We start from the raw sequence: 17,937 nt of genomic DNA, 5'->3' as shown, positions 1-17,937 counted from the left end.
TGCTGCCATTGATAAGAAAGCCCAAACAGGTGATCTACATCTACACCTTCATCATGCAATACATCAAGCATGTACATTAAAAACTCCTGACAATCTTGCTGACTATTTTGAGAGAATTGTGTTTGGCCTGAACATCTGTCTAACAGATTTCGAATTTCAGACACACTTTCTATGTTTGTTCTATCAGTGCTACATTTCTCTAACACAGAATTTAACAAACTGCAAAATCTTTGATCAGAATTGACCACAATCTCTTCTTTTACATTTTCTAGAGAAAACAAAACATTAACTACTACATTAGCATAGCAGTTGACACCAGAACTGTTTTCAAATTGAAAACCAACAACATCTTCAACAGAATCCTTTTTGTTTCTGCTTGTAATTTCAGGTTCATCGACTTTTCGTCTTTTTGCTACAACCTCCCCAGTATTGGTCACATTTCTTCGTTTCCGGCCTACCACACGTTTCTCAAACAAAGGATACTGAGGCAAATGTGGCGCATACTCTCTTCTCAACCTATTGTATTCCTTAACACAATCTAGATCCGCACAAATGTTTGTGACATCACACTCAATCAAGTACAATCCCGATAAAGTCCTAACTCGTGACAATGCCACATATGCCATACCCTCCTTGAACACAGAACTGCCAATATTCACCAATGCACAGTCTACACTTAAACCTTGCGATTTATGAATTGTCACCGCATATGCCAAGCAAACAGGAAACTGCTTACGACGAACATATAAGTCTTTTACAAGCAAAAATCTAGCAGAACAACGAGCAATTAGCTGTACTTCCTCAATGCCATCAAATTTAATTTTTAAAAATTCAATTCCATCTCTATTTCTGTATTTCACAAAATCAACAACATTACCCATTGATCCATTTACCAGACCTCTTTCAACATGTAAATTCCTTCTTAAAATTATACGGCAGTTCAAGCACACATTCAGAGTCTTTTCAAAACCCGCAGTTTTAGATATACTCTTCTCTAATGAATCCAATTTTGTTTTCAGATTCTCAGACAAAATAATTGTTGATCCCATATGCTCTACTCTGTCAATAGCTTCCAATTTTACAATCTCTTGCTTTTCTAAATGCAACATTTTGTTGTTGAATTTGGCACATTCTGCAAGAGTTGGCATCAAACATATTCCAGATTTTTTCTCAGTAACTTTCTGAAAAATATTCTCAGGCACAACATCTTCGTCTGGATATAAATTTGTCAGTAATCGTGCATGTAAAGCTTCTTTCCCATGCTCGGTCACTTTTCCAATTCTAACATCTTGTAGAATAGTCTTGTAAACTTCATCCTTTGCCTGACGCATATTTTCATGCAGTTCAGCATAATTGAAGTTTAACCATATATTGACGTTGCCAATACTCCCTAAGCACTTCCTGGTATCTTCATGCGTGAGCATTTTGAACACAGGTTGCCCTTTCACTGGTGTCAGCTGCAGAAGATCTCCGAAAACAATGATGTGTTTGCCACCAAATAACACATCATACTCTGTTTTGAGAACTTCTTGCATTCTCAAATGCACAAAGGCAAGCATGACATTGGAAACCATGCTTACTTCGTCAATGATAAGAAGTTTCATTTTCCTCAAGACTCTTGAAACTTCAAAACAAGCATCTCCAGATAGCTTGTGATATTCTAATTTGTTGTCATGCTCCACTGGCAGCATCAGTAAACGATGTAAAGTAATCCCTTTAATGTTATGTGCTGCCAGTCCAGTTGGAGCGGTGACAACACAAGACAGCGATGACTCTGTCCTTTCCTGCAAATAACATGAAATTGCTTTAATAAGGAAACTTTTTCCAGTTCCCGCTTCTCCACTCACGTACAGTCGGACAGGCTTCAACGACGTACATGAGCACTCTTTCTTGTCATGACTTAATCCATGATCAATTTGCATGGTAAGTTCGTCATATATTTTCCTCTGCTCAACGTTGAGTTGTCTTTCCAACTCTTCTAAGTTAACCGCATCCTCCTGAGCATGTGCCATGGCTCTTTCCACTTCATTCATAGCAGTGGCAGCTTCATTTTCGATAAGAGGTCCTCCTAGTGGATCCTGACTCAATGAAGCAGAACTCTGACTGTCCTGAGAACTGTCTCTGGCAATCTCGGCTGCAATCGTTGCTTCCTGCTCAATTTCCACATTCAACATTTCTACATATTTGGGAAAAGCAGGACATTCTATGGTCTCCTTGGCAGCATTGAATGAGTCTTCGTAACAAAGGAAATCTCCAAGCAGTTCCTCTTCTGCACGCCAAGGCTTAAAAAGTTGCAAAAGTGCTAAATAGAAAAACTCCTTTTTTTCAGGAGATTCGCCACTCAATTTTCGATGGTTTATCAAGTGGCATTTTCTTTGCTTGACCAGACATCCCTCACTTCCTATTACAGCATACACTCCTTTCTCAGTATCTTCTTTGATGTTCCTCTTGAATATGTAATTTTGCAGAACCTCATACAGACAAACATTCTCGAGGTGACTGCTTCGATTTGGATAATATGTATCCAACATGTTGCTCTTCAAAATGTCGGTACTGTTTGGCTCCTTTTCCGCCAAATACTCAATTTCCCGCACAGGTTTCAGAACTCGATTACGCGTTGCAGCAAGACCAACACTCGCCCAAACGATACTCCTGGACTTGGCATAGAGACTTGCTGAAGACAACCGGTCAGAACATTCGTAAGCTCCGATTTCTCGATGCGACAACATCTTCAGACTGAAACTGTACAACTTCTTGCTGAGGCTCTTTTCATGGGAAATGTCCTCCCACATATCCTTCAATTCTGTCTTCTCTTTTTTGGTGATGTAAGATGTCACATACCGAGCCACAGCCATACAGTTATCAGCCACAAACTGTATATCCATGTTAGCATTCCACATGGACAAAATCACCGGGTTGTAGTCGTTAATGTACTTAGACTCTTCGTTCCTCTTCAAATTGTATGTGTTTTTAGGTGATTTCTTCATCAGATTATGTCGCAGCGAAGACATCAAACTGTTCACTCTTCCTTTAGAAATCACCGGTCGTGGAAAGCCGAAACGACATTTGGTGTAGAACTTGTCTTTGTTCCGGAATTTACGACGACAGTACTTTCCACATCGATGGCTTTGGAAACGTAGAACTTTTTCTCGTAGGCTTTTTTTCTCCTTTGCGTTTGGAACAGCACACGTAGAATACTGTTCTATGAAACTCATCACTGAGTCTTCTGCATCCGTTCCAAATTTAGGTGCATCCTTGATCCACAGCAACATATGTATATGAGGAGCACCTCTTGCTTGGTACTCCTTCCTCCAGAAGAAATCCAACACCTCTCCAAGAGGTGGATTCTTCTTATTCATGATGAAAGACATCATACCTTCAAATCTATGATTGAAGTACCTACATACATTGACTGGATCCAAAGAGCACAGTTCTCCGGGTGTCTTGAATTCGATGTTTTCTACGTTAGCATTTGCCTCTCGTAGAAATTCAAGTAAGTCTTCCCAGCCATACTCAGCACAGCTCAAAGTGAGGAACCATGTGGGAGTTCCTAAGTTCCTTAGCATACATTTTAAATCACCATGACGACGGTACCAGTACTCATTAGTACCACGCTGACACGCCATGAGATTAATCAGGTGAGAATCCAAAATACTGTCTTGGACATTGACTTTATCCATAAAGTCACTTGCCGAGATGTTTTGCATGTGTATACCACTTTTCAAGATGTGGTTCACTGCATATGACAGTCCAGACAGATCGCTTTCAAACAGGAGATGAAACAAATAAGGAATGCATTGTCGAAACCTAGGATCTCCTGCATACAATCGCAAAGTCCGGTATTCAGAAGCAGGAATTTGATGAGGTCGCTCATCATATCTTCCTCCCAGACCTGTTGGAAAAAGCTGTGGGAAACACCGAGCTTCCAAACTTTCCTCCCAAACACTAATGGGACTCCCTTTCGCTTGTTTCATTTGAAACAACTCAATAGCATTCCCCATGACTTCCTTGGAATGCAAAGGATGAACACTATAATGTTCATATATTTCTTCACTAGTACAGGGTTCTACTTTCTCAATTTGACCAGCACACAAATCGTTATCCTCTTCCTCACTTACTTCCTCTTCTGCAACATATACATTTTTATAGTACTTATTATATTTTTTCAAATACAATGTTGCCCTTTTGACTTTCCTAACATCTACTAAATCTTGCCATATTTTCTTATTCTTTGTCGGAACCCCATTAACTAAGATAACAAGAGGTTCCTCTTCCACTTTTTCTACTCCAATTGTGTTAATGTTTTTCTTCAAATCTAGAGGCAAATAAACAACTCTTCCCTTTAATCCTCTCTGTAAATCTGATGGAGGCAATTTCCCTGTCTTTGGCTCCATTCTTACAATAGCCTGAAAGGGATGGATACTTTGAATCAAAATAGATTCATAAGTATTTAAATCCTTCAATTCAGAAGGAATCTCAACCAATTCCAGATTATTATGAACTGCTCTAGCAGGCATGTGGTTTTGATTTAATTTGTTACAACAATAAGTACACACACGTTGATCCAATCCCAAATCAAAACAATTTTCTACCATCAAGTATGTTGTAAAATCCTTCCATTCACTATTATTTTCCCTTTCACTTTTTCCATATAAATCCACTAACTTAGTCTGATTCTTATAATAAGTGCGTCGACAACACACACAAGTGAAATTTGGCCTCTCACTTGATTTCACCTCAAACGTCGCAATTTCCCTCTGGAAATTATCTGTACTGGAAACCTGTACACTATCTTCCACATTACTCTCTTCTTCTTGGTCAATTTCAACATTCTCCTCTTTACTTCCAAAGTAACAAAACTCAATTTCTTCACATATATTCTTCACATCTATTTCAGAACCATGCAAAAGAGCAGCGCATAATTGTTTAAGCATAATTGCTGGACTCTTAGCATAATACAACATTCTAACTAATTTCCTCACTTTATTATGATGCACTGCTAGCATCCTGAAATGATGAAAAACACTCTGGCATACTCTCCTGGAAAGACAAGCCAGTGAATGACCATGCAAACCTATCACTTCTCTCACTCTGCAAGGATCTAATTCTTGCAACAACTTCATTTTCTGCTTCAAACTGTTCTTACTAAATGACCGTATAAAATCACAAAGCAAATTGATGGAATCCTGTCGTACACTGCAAATACTACTACACTTCCAGGTGTACACAGGACCCTTAGGACGTCTCCCTAAAACCTCATTACCTAACACCTCTTCTATCTCTGTTGTCACAAGTTTTTCTTTTTCAACTGGACAACCATCTTTCACTTCATAAGCTCGACCACTGGTGTCAACTGCATGCACCAAATCATTATCCTGGAAATAACTCTCCTCATTAAAAAATGCCTCAGAGCTTGAACTATGCATCCATTCTCCAGAAAAAACTTCACAAAAATTACTACGATTAACTATTCTCTTCCATCTACTATTTCTTTTGAAATCATAAATTACCTTGTTTAGCTTCCGAATTCTATTGATTGTCAAAATAAATAACTTACGTTTAATTTCAAATGCCTGATCAATAACTTTCTCAACAATTTTTTTTCTCTTATAAAAAACCACTTTCTGCTGACCTTTCTTAATATTTTTTAACAAATTCCCAATTATCCTGTTGCGGAACATTCGTTTACGAATATCCCTAAACTCTTGTTTCCTTCTACTTTCATGCATAGAGTTATCTCTTACTCTAGCAGTAACATTTCTCATTGGCCTTTCCTTACCATTTGATTTCTGTCTCCTTTTCTGGACTGAAACATTTTCTGTAGTAATATTTTTTTTACTACACATATTTCTTATGACAGGTTTTTCGACTCTTACCCGGTGCTTTCTTGGTGACTTGACAAATCTTTTTGTTAGAGGACTGCTGCATTCTTCCATGGTCCTGCTGTCTTTGACGTTTTGCAGCCTTTCTTACTCTTTCTTTGCTAGGCATCCTAAAATCTTGAAATAATCTGCAGTTGAATCTGTGGTAAAATATAATAAAAAATGTTATTAACCACTATTACCCAACAGTAAATTAATAACAGTCATCAAAAACTTAACACACTACTTAAGTATATAATATACTGAAGCCTATCTCCAATTTTTCACTGAACAGGACTCATCTCTTCTTAACCTTGGATAAACCTCACCTACTCTGTGTCCCCTGCACATAATTAAATGTAAAGGGGCAGATTTATATTAACTAGCACATCCCCAGGGATGCACCAGTTAACGTGCACCGCTGCTCTGCCACCCACGGTGTGCCGCATTTACAATCAGATAGGACAAAGCTACATCAAAACCCTGCGCCTGCTTGAAGCAGGCATAGATCTTGACGCAGGTAGGCTGAAAGCTAAAGCAACAACTAAGTATCGTGTGCAGAAGTTACAAAAAAGGAAAAATGGCGTTTAAACCAGTAATGAGCCCATGCTAACGTAACACAGTGTAAAAATATCCAGGATCTACATCAGTTTGGGGTTCACGAACCTGGCAGGTACAAGGCACTGAGGCTTTCCACCGTGCATGTCTCATCCCAAATCATATGTTGTTTGTGAATGAAACAATTTCCCAGACCAAATGCTTTGGATTGGCTACTTCTAAAAAATTAAACACCCCTACTATCCCGGAGTTAGAGGAATATGATGGTTGGAGTAATTTTACTCGTTGTCCATTAAAGATTTACAGGCCCTACTCCGTAATTCTTCCTTTAACATTTCCAGTATAAATCCAAAAGGTTCACTGCTTTGGCAACGTGCCTTATCCACGGTTTAATAACGCTGCCTTTTGCTTTATATAAGTTTTCAAATTGTATGAAATATATACCAATAGGTCGTTATTAACCTTTAGGTAGTGGTTTTCTTCATGAGGTCTGGTCGCTTCCATACACATACAGATTTTCAAAGATGATCAAGACCTTTATCTGAATGGAGAGGAATGCACTGAGACGCCAGATCATTCACTAATGTGTAGGCACATACAGTTACACGGTTCATGCAACAAACACCGACCAAATATGGCTTGCGTGTTGCAAGGCACGCCAGTTCCTGCTATCATCCCCACGTTCAAGTTCTTGGAAAATGGTAGTTATTTGATGCTCAATAATGAAGATTGTTCTGGGTTAATTAAAAGTATTCATTTTATCGTAACAGTAAATGAACGGGTTATTTGCTGCAGAAATGTTCTATTTCCTCCCACACATGAACATAGGGAGTTTTCAATCTGGCCACAAATACCAACCTTGGGAGCACATTTCAACAGCATGGCAAGAATAAGAGCTCTTTTGTCTCAGAGAGAGGTGGCCTTGAGTTCGGCCCGTGAAACTTTCGTGCTTCACATAGCGAACACCCGTACAGAGGTGCAGACCCTTTTAAATACAGATTCGACTTTGCATTTCAGCAAGATTACCCATTCATTTCCATGCAGCAGGAGGCCCATAGGAATGAAGGTGCAATTTGCGATTAGCAATTACCTCATCGCAAATTACGAATTTTTCCGACGGTGCAGGGGTGTCTCAAGAACACCCTGCTGCACCCCTGAAAAAAAAATTTGGGGTCATATGGCGCACATAAATTTTGAAAACATTCCTTTACCTCAAAAACGATTTTCAACTCATAATTTGAAAACACTGCACATGGGGAAATGACTTAAAATGTCCTTAAGACACATAAAAGCATTTTTTGATTGCCTTTGCAGCATGTTTCAGTCACCTTTAACATGCCTATGTAACGGAAACATTCAAAATCTAAATTTGCCATGCACAGGTGGGAGCATATTTACAAGCAATTTGCTCCACAGACAAACTTCTTACATTGAAATGGGAAAAATAACATCAGAGACTCTCAATTACCTTATAAAGAAGCAGACACCATTGTGTCCTTCTCATCAATATTAAAACCATTGCTTTTTCTCAAAAACGATTTACAAGTCATAATTTGAAAACACTCCACAGCTCCTATGCACATAAAAGCCCTGTCAGTACTAATACTTCACATGTTCTCCAATTACAATTTCTCAAAGAAACAAAATCTATTTCTGAAACACTTGAGACAAAGCAACATTTGAAAAACACAACTTTCTTCATAATTTTCTCCTTAAAGCACACTATTTTCTATCTAAATTAAAGAAATTTTTTCTCACCTTAGCAAATACTTTGAGTTTCAAAACAGTCTCAGAAACACACCAATTTGTCTTCAGCAGAGCAAAAGGTATGCACTCCAGAGTCTGCAGCTATCAAAAGCACAGAAATGCTGTAATTCCTCACACAGATCTCTCATGTCACCCAATCAAAACTCTTCCCTCACTTTTTTTCAAAGCAAAACCCTTCCCCCCTCTGCCCCCTCTCTGCTTTTTCTGCATAGCAACCACCTCTTGCAAGACCTCTCACACAACAATGTTGCAATTGAACTCTGAACTCTCAGTGCACCTGCATATCCAAAGCATTCTTTCATTTAATGATTTTTTCTTCGCCACTCAAAATACATCTTTCAACGAACTCATCCATGCACACTAACTTTCTGTTTTCAGCAATCAAAATCCACCAATCACTCTTACTGCTTCATTAACACAGAAACTCCTCAGTTTTTTTCATTTTACACTCTCATTTTTTCAACTGCCATTTCATTGCCACACTTCATCTGACTGCAGGAGAACCTTCTCTCGCCATGTTTTCTGTCTGGATTGTTGGACATAGCTACATCTATTGGGCTCAAAGGTACGCTGAAAACAGGAATTTACCTAACCTCAATTTACAAGATGTGGAAATTAAGTGGTTTGGCCACAGAGGATTAAAATGTCACCAATTGATACCATTGGTGAAAACCTTTATGCATTTGCCAAAACCTGACCTGTTAATTGTGCACTGTGGAGGTAATGATTTGGGCACTTTGACTGGGGTAGGTCTGGAAATGCTTTTAAAGGACACCTTTGAGCAATTGATGGCACTTTTTCCTCAGACTGCCTTGGTATATTCAAATATATGCCAAAGACAGAAATGGAGGTGGTCGAACCAATTTTGTCCACAAATTGAGAAATCGAGGAAGCATGTAAACAAATCTGTTTCAGCTTACATGAGAGACCATGGAATGGGCTCCCTGTACAACAATAACTTGCGTTACTACATGCAAGATATCTACAGAGCAGATGGAGTTCACTTCTCAGATGAGGGCAACAGAGTTTTCACTCTGAATTTAAGACTGTGCATTGGTACCTACTTATAAGTACCTAAATGTACCATAAACCCAAAAGCTCTTCTCAGAGCTACCCTACATCTGATCACTCACAATTATTATTTTACTCTAACTTTTTTCACTAATTTTCAAGAAAGTACGCTCCCCAGACCGCTTCCCGGTTCGCGAACCGGGCGCACTCCACGCAAAAAAACTAAAAAAACGGTATATTTTTTTTTTGCCCTGCGAGACCCTTTCAAAGCCTCCACATCAAACCTAGGGGGTCAGGGAGGATCTACTATGCCCCCTTATGGTCATTTGCCCCTTCGCTTTGGCCTCCTCTTGTCTCTTGATCCTACCGAGAGACAAGATGGCGGCCGCTACGGACTGTTTGGAATGTTTACAGACGCCGAAAAACCAATCAGCTTCGCAAACCTCCGTAACGCGAAAAGTACGAGAAGCGGAGCGCTGTTACAGATATATATCTTTTTTTGAACGTTAATTTCTCAAAATCCACTAGAGCACATATATTGAGACCTAGCAAAGGCACATCGGGCTACCAGTCCCTACAATTTTGCCAAGTTTCGTGCAAATCCATTCAGCCGTTCGATTATTATTATTATTATTTTTTTTGCCCCGCGGTGCCCTTTTAAAACCTCCACATCAAACGTAGGGGGTCACCGACGATCTACTATTCCCCCTTATGGTCATTTGCCCCTTCGCTTTGGCCTCCTCTTGTCTCTTGATCCTACCGAGAGACAAGATGGCGGCCGCTACGGACTGTTTGGAATGTTTACAGACGCCGGAGAGCCAATCAGCTTCGCAAAGCTCCGTAACGCGAAAAGTACGCGAAGCGGTGCGCTGTTACAGATATATATCTTTTTTTGAACGTTAATTTCTCAAAATCCACTGGAGCACATATATTGAGATCTAGCAAAGGCACATCGGGCTACCAGTCCCTACAATTTTGCCAACTTTCGTGCAAATCCATTCAGCTGTTCGATTATTATTATTTTTATTTTTTTTTGCCCCGCGGGGCCCTTTTAAAACCTCCACATCAAACCTAGGGGGTGAGCGACAATGTACTATGCCCCCTTATGGTCATTTGCCCCTTCGCTTCGGCCTCCTCTTGTCTCTCGATCCTACCGAGAGACAAGATGGCGGCCGCTACGGACTGTTTGGAATGTTGACAGACGCCGGAGAACCAATCAGCTTCGCTTCACAAAGCTCCGTTGCGCGAAAAGTCCGCGAACCAGAGCGCTGCCCGGTCCGCTGTTACAGATATATATATTTTTTTAAACGTTAATTTCTCAAAATCCACTGGAGCACATATATTGAGACCTACAAAAGGCACATCGGGCTACCAGTCCCTACAATTTTGCCAAGTTTCGTGCAAATCCATTCAGCCGTTCGGGCTAAAAGTGAGGCCAACCGCCCTATGGAAAACTCAATGTTAAAAACACGTTTTGGGACCCCCCTTTTTTCTCGGCCCCCCCTTGACGAACCCCCCCAAAATTTTCAGGGGCTGCTCAGAAACAAAATGTGCCATTTTCCTGAAAATTTCAACCAATTCCGTCCACAAACGCCAAAGTTATTAGACATAGAATTTTCAAAAAACCCATAGAGAAAAAATCCTAACTATATATACCTACTGGCGACCGCCAGTAGGTAATATATATATATATATATATATATATATATATATATATATATATATATATATATATATATATAACGAAAGCTGTAATTGAATTTGAAGAAACATTGTAAGTGAAATAAGGTTGAAAAGAGACAATTGAAAGTAATAAGATTGAAATAATTGCTGTGTAAAAAAAAAATGGCTACTAATGAAGTGACTAATCCAAATGTTCTATTTTTAGAAAATGGTGTAGAATGTGGTTAATTTGTACTGGAATATTGAAGTTGATATGGTTAATTCTTGCTATTTTTATTCATTTTACTCCTAACATTGAAAGACTGAAAACAAATGAGAGTTTGAAAGATAAAAATCATGATTTGCAAAATGGGAATATACATGTATATAGGCCTGAAGTCCATCAATATAATTAGCTCAGTGACTTTTCTAGAAATACCTTTTCAAAATTATTGTCTGAATATGTGAGGACAATGGATGCCAGCAATTGCTACATGTGTGTAAAGCTGCCTGCATCTGTGTCAGAAGGTGTCACCTATCACCATTTGCCATTGACATATGGTGTGACCTGTAGTGTTATATCAAGTCTATTTTATAGATCTGGAAAATTAGAATATTATTATTCTGACTCAGATGATGTTTTTGCAAAATTGAAAATTGTAGCAGAACTAAATCAAATTAAGCCAGCTAAAGTGTTTGGTGAATATTTCTTTGAAACACAAGAATTGACTCATGATTATGCTTTTAAACATAATTTGACTTGTAAAATGAGAAATGAAGAAAAAGCCTTTTTAAACATGGTTGAAAAATGGAGACAACAATATAAAGAGACGAGAAAAAGTTAAACAGACTAAATTTACAAAATGGGATTTTTCAGATGATAATATTGAAGGACATAATGTAAATGTGGCTATAAGTATAGATACACCAATGTTAGGAAAATGATGTATTCAAAGAGATAACACTGTGTATGACAATTACTTTGTAGGAGCAAGTCAATGTGAAGATACATATATTATCAAAGGGGGATGGGGATTTAAAGGTGGTAATTACCCAGTTTTTCCGGGAATATATTTTTTGGGTGGGAACAAGGCTTATTATAAGTTACCTGACCACTGGTATGGCTCATGCTATATTGGATTGTTCTGTCCCAAAATGTTTCATGTTGACAGAGGTACGAATGGAATTCATGAAATAGGTAAACCCCTAAGTCATAGAAAAAGAGAAAGTGTAATTGAAATAATAGGTGATGTTTTTGGAACATTGATACCAGCAGTAGGCATATCATTTAATGCAAACAGAATTAGAAAATTGTCAACAATAGTAGATAGACTGTCAACAGACACAGCTGGAGGATTTTTAATGGTTAACACTGAAACGTTTGCTATGAGAAGTATGTTAATGCAAAATCGACTTGCTTTAGATATAATATTGGCAAAAGAGGGAGGAGTATGTGGAATTTTAAAGGTCCAACACTGTTGCACATACATACCTGATAAGAGTCAAAAGAAACACAACCACTAGAAGTAGATGGAGTTCTTGAGAAACTTGGTAGAAATGTATCAGCAGTTAGAAATTGGTTTTATGAAATAAGTAGATCTATAATAGGTAAAATACTAATACCAGTGACTATAATATTAGTAATGATCTTAGTTTTGGGATTAAGTTGTCTAAGTAGGCAGAGAAGAAATGTCAAAAGGTCTTTGAAGAAAAAGATTGAAGAAAAACAAGATAGGGAAAAAGAAAAAGGTGATATTGAGATTGAGCAATATAAAGAAAAGTTTTATCACGATACAAAGAAATTAGAGGAAACAGAATTGTAACAAGTACTAATTAAAAGAATTTGAAACATGTTGAGTTAAAAAATTTCTACATTTTGGGAGGTATTTGGTAATAAAATCACCAAAGGGGGAAGTTGATGGAGCAAGGTGGAAACAAACTTTTTTGTATACCCCTTGTGAGATTAACTTTCCATAAAAGTAATAAGTACTAAATGTGTGGTTTTGAAATGAATCAACATAGAATAGAATGCACACACACAAATACACGTGGGGTACTAATTTGCTTGGATTTGCAAAGCATAATTTACTAATTTGTCGTATATTGTGTCATAAGGAGTACGCATTTGTTATAATTTAATTGAGAATTGCATGAATGTGCTTTTGTCTGTTTACTTGTGGCATAAATCATGAAGATTGGTAAGTCAAACCACGCATATATGTTGCTTAAAGCTAGGTAAATACTAACCGGGATATTATTAGAAAGGGGGAGGTAAACAGAAAGGGTTTTACTTCGTAAATTTACATTTATTTGTGTTTGTTTCTGTAATAGTTCCTAAATTGAGGCCTATGTGAGCCAATAAAGATGGACGCTGACTGAAATTCGGAGATGGCGATAGAAGTGCGCAGGCGCCACATCGGAGATGCAAGCTGCTTGTGACTGAGCAGTATGGGTCAAGGACATCGTGGCCATTTTATGGAGCCTAAGCCAATACTTGTGAAGTCAGCACGTTTGGTTTGTGGGAATAGTTCAGGCACTCCGCTATAGCACAGCGACTCCTCTTTTGGATCCTTACTCAATCCTCAGAGCAGAGTAAATGTGTGTATGAATGCAGATAGGAATGACGGGCCCAGTTGTGAGAAAATAGTAAGTAGCTCCGTGGGTTAAGGTGATGGTTTTATAAAGAATTTTTGGAGCCGTGCTGCACCAGTACAGAAGTCTTATGCTTCATGATGCCTCCGTTGTGGATGATTTAATCAGGAAACAGCCCAGGTGATACTTGTTGGGAGAAGCATCACTCTACACAAGAAAAGTCTGGAGAGCAGCCTGAGAACACTTGAAATGAGAACCACCCCAAGCCAATCCTGTCTTTTGAGACAGTAGACACTCATTCCCTTACTACAAAATGTGTATAAAGAGAACCAACACCACTCTCTTTATTCCAATTCCACGTCCTTGATGAACAAGGGAACAGAGGGCTCTGCAGAGTAATCACGGGACTGCTGTGTGACCAAGGCTGGCGTCTACCTAACAGCCTGTGACCCAGAGGTGAGGGGGCATCTTCTGAAGCATGCCCTGTCAGCTGGAGGGATTGAGGGGCCACTTGAAAGCTTAGAACCCTGCCTGCCTCCTGAGATAGGGAAGGAGTCTGGCCCTGCAGGATTAGAGACTGTCCAGGATGAGGAGAAGCCCCACATGTCCAAAAAACGTGGGACATTCAGAGGAAGCTGGCATTTCTCCTAGTACAAGATCTTAAAGCTACCACCTTTCTATGTTGGTAAAGGCAGGGGAAGAGCAAATCACACTTTGGGGGGTGGGCTGAAATGTAGCTAGTTTCATCAGAAACAATCACAAAGAAATTCACACACACGCACAAAAATGCACTAGTTTCCTCAAATTTGCCTTAACCCCTTACTTAACATTTCACTCCCTCTGCCAGTTCGAATGCATAGTCATTGCCCCCTTCAAACACACAAAGTCAATTAACCCTTACCTTCTCTACTGGTACTACTGACAAGTGATAGATTACGCTTTCTGCCCTCTATGGGACGGGGCACTGTACTAAATGGCGCAATGAATCCCCGAATCCCTTGATCATTTTCATGCTGAAGCTATGAACAAATGCCAGGACCTACAACACACCCATTTGAATTACTCTCCAGCCTAGAGAGTGCTGACAAGAGTCACTGCCTTCTTTACACGCGCATGGTCAACACAGAAAGTTTTGCCAATGCAAGAAGGCTGCCCTTTGGCTGAGACCTTAAAGCCCACTTCAGGGCCTAGTACCTGTAGACTTTACAGCCGCAGATCACGTGACTCTGTTAGGGCGGGGCGGCTGACAGCGCCATAGCCGAGTTGAGCTTCAGTTTGCCGGCGATAGTGCTCCTGAGGTTTAGGCCCCAGGCCTGCCGGGAGCGGCCTCCTTCGGCCTGCGGCACGGCGGGAACGAGCTCGGGATCAGTGCGGCGGTGAATTAGCCTGCGCCGCCTCCGCGGGTGCGCGGCTCGGGCTCGAGCTCCAACGGTCGCCCGCAGCCGTCTGGGCGCGCGGCTGAACGCGATGCGAAGCGGTGAGGCCTAGTTTGAGGAAGTCCGCCGCCTGAGGGGGGTCACGGTGCAGGCCAGAGCCCGCGGTAAGGTGCGCTGATGTTGTATAATATCTGGAACCCCCTTGAGACCCGGCTGCCAACAACAGCGGCACACAGTGGCATATCACATGATGACCTAGCATTGAATACTGCTGCCTGTAGCGGTGTTGTTTAGTACCTGTTATGTAGCATGGAATTCAGCGGCCCACAGCAGAGATCCACTGGTGTTGGGTGGTTTTGCATTGGAATAGTGGTGATCACAACATAGAAGTATATACCAGCGCTTCGGAACACATGCACCACATTTATTTACAGCGATTAAGTTTTTATTTTGCCATTTGATTGCTGTACAATTGAGGGAGTTTTTAAGCGGAAGAAATAAACTATCTTCAATTAAATTTAAAAAATCGGTCCTTGGCTTATCTAAACAAATCTGACACAGAAAAGATGCTAGAGTTCATAGAAAGATTTTCTATTTCATGGAGCGACCTTGGACATGTCCCATATGTCCACCTCACTCCATATCATCGAAAACCGGTTCCAGGTCTGACATTTTACCTGCAAACAATTGTTATCAAGTGTGTTAAGCAAACTAGGTCAATGGGCAACGACGAATACAACAATAACCGAATGCATTATGTCGTTAGATTAAATCCCTGCCATAAAAACAGTGTCCATAATGACCTAGTGTGAAGTGGTCACCTTAGATCCATGCTCAGGGACAGATCAAGCATCGGAAATCCAGGGTCGTTGTGCAGTGTACGATAAGTTTCCTGTTCATGGTGGCCCTATATGGCCACTATGTTTCACAAGAAACCCCTATAGCTCCCTCCATCTCAGAGATGAGTCTTGGGTTTTAGATGGAAAACCTTAACAGTATCTTTCATTCGAAATCATGGCTAATTAGCCACTCACAGACAATCCTGATCGTTTGGTCCCCACTGGGTCCTTACTGAATTACTCCCTTCCTCTGATGAAATAATTATATCCTGTGCCTTCATGCATCTTTTTCCACTCAGTAAGAAATGTGTACCACTCACGGTCACCTGGAATGCTGTAACACCCAGGACCTCCCAAGATGAATGAATGCAGGGGTGGTCATCCTGGCTGGTGTGATGGTGGCCAAGCAGTTGCACCTTCCTGACGGGATTCCCCCACCCCCCAGCTGCTGGACTTCCACGCATTGGCAGATTTTTTTAGATACTAGTATGAGGGAGTGGATAATCCTCCCAACCTTTGCTGAACTCTTCCCAAATGCAATCTATTTAGGTTGGGGTCGGGGATTAAGGGAAAGGTTGTAAAGCAATGTAGGCCGACTAATCATGGTTGGTTAGTGAGACTTGGAGTCTGATCTCGGCAGAATTTTATGAATACGAGGGAGGCAGGAAGAGTGGGTTTAGATGATCAGGGACGAGAGTAGTAAGTAAGGGAAGAATGGTAAATAGGCATTCCTTAAACCCAAGCACTCGAATCACTAATCCAGAAATCGCAAATCTTCACTCTTTGTGAAAAACATGAACGCAGTCCCTTATTGGAGTTCCAACGGCCACAGTTTATTTACATTTTAAGAAGCATATGATCTGCTCACAGGCAGAGCAAAGCAATTTCAAATATTTATGAAAATGTATAATCAAACTTGGTAATAATTAATCATTAATGATCAGGCGAAATGGAAGTCTGTTTCTTCTGTTTTGGCGTACCCACAGTATCAGATCCTAGGCTTAACTTGCTATTTTTGTTAGTTCTTGGTAGCCGGCTAACGGCCAGGCTTGTGCTTCGAGTGCCATGTCTGCTTTGAGTTGACTCATCTCTTTCCATTCTCAGCCATCATTGCCATTGGGCATCACTAGGGTCACTGTTGCAAATCATCCCTCACATCCCATCCCCTTTGTGACTGTGGGTGGATACCATCAGTGACGCTGTCACTAGTTTTTGTTTTGCATAACATATATATACTAATCTGTATTAAATATACATGTACACATGGGGTGATTTGAAGGTAAAGTTGACCACAGTTAATGTGTGTTCTTGTTAATTTAGCCATGATTATTTTAAGCCTCATTTTAAATGTTTCACACCAACATGAACATTTATTTTTGACTACTGAGTTGTTTCTGTCAGTTCAGGTGGTAAGCTGCAGTATTTAATTGACCGTTACAAGTGTTTTGGTTTCTGTGAGCATTCTCTATCTGTTTATTTTTCAAAGAGATCTGAATAAAGAATTTCTACACCTTTGCCTGGGACACGCTGACCGCGATGTACTATCCTGCTATGAGATATCTTTTGAAGGTTATGCAGCAGAATCTTCTATGAAGGATGAAATCGTCTTATCAGGGAATGTTCAATCCTGATTGGCCTCCTCTCCATGGGCATCGTTGGAAGTGTTGCATCTACTTGAGAATTCTATGTTTTCATTGTGCATTACTGAGCTAGCTAGATTCAGATGCTCCTTCCACTTTGTTTCCTTACTTACCCGACTGAATCTTCATTTGATTTTACCTTTTAGAGGCTTAGTTTGCTGGCAGCTCCTCCTTGACTCCTCTCAGGAATTTTCCTTATTTTCTTTAGCTTAGCATAGGAAGAATCTCCCCTTCAAGGGAAACTGAATTTGCTCGATTTTCCTCTATGACAACTTGTGTTTCAACCAGACAAGGGAAACCCAAGGATACTTAGGGTCCACGTGTCGTTTAAGGCTATAAGGAACAAGGGGCCTTAAGCATACATAAAGATAAAGGTTAGTCATACTCTGAGTACAGAATAATAATGCCCTGGAAGAATTCTGTCAATTAATTAACCAGTAGTTTATTTGTATAAAAATATAAAGTTGTTTGTAGGAGTAACCTACGTGGTGCACCAGAACATGTATTGCTCAAACACACAGGCAAAAAAACGGGGTTTTGTGACAACAAGAATTATGTAAAATCAAAAGTCACACTTTTTTGTTAAAGGCAACACTGCTGCACCCAAGGAAACAATTTTGCATACTCATAC

The 17,937-nt window shown here is 40.0% G+C and overlaps 1 protein-coding gene across 3 annotated transcripts in view; it reads right to left on the bottom strand.

Moving 5' to 3' along the window:
- The window catches only part of LOC144828766 (volume-regulated anion channel subunit LRRC8A-like), a 1,419,577-nt gene extending 1,404,710 nt beyond the window's left edge, over positions 1-14,867 (bottom strand). For 2 of the 3 annotated variants that reach the window (XM_078687221.1, XM_078687230.1), the window contains exon 1: positions 14,646-14,867. The gene's annotated coding sequence lies outside the window, so the exon portion shown is untranslated. Of the gene's footprint in view, positions 1-11,967; positions 12,066-14,645 lie in introns of all 3 variants that reach the window. The other variant, XM_078687240.1, reaches the window with a different exon arrangement.
- Between the last annotated feature and the right edge of the window lie 3,070 nt (positions 14,868-17,937).

This window comes from Lissotriton helveticus, chromosome 1_1 (genome assembly GCF_964261635.1).
Source record: "Lissotriton helveticus chromosome 1_1, aLisHel1.1, whole genome shotgun sequence".
Taxonomy (NCBI): domain Eukaryota; kingdom Metazoa; phylum Chordata; class Amphibia; order Caudata; family Salamandridae; genus Lissotriton; species Lissotriton helveticus.
This window is presented reverse-complemented; position numbering and strand designations above follow the sequence as displayed.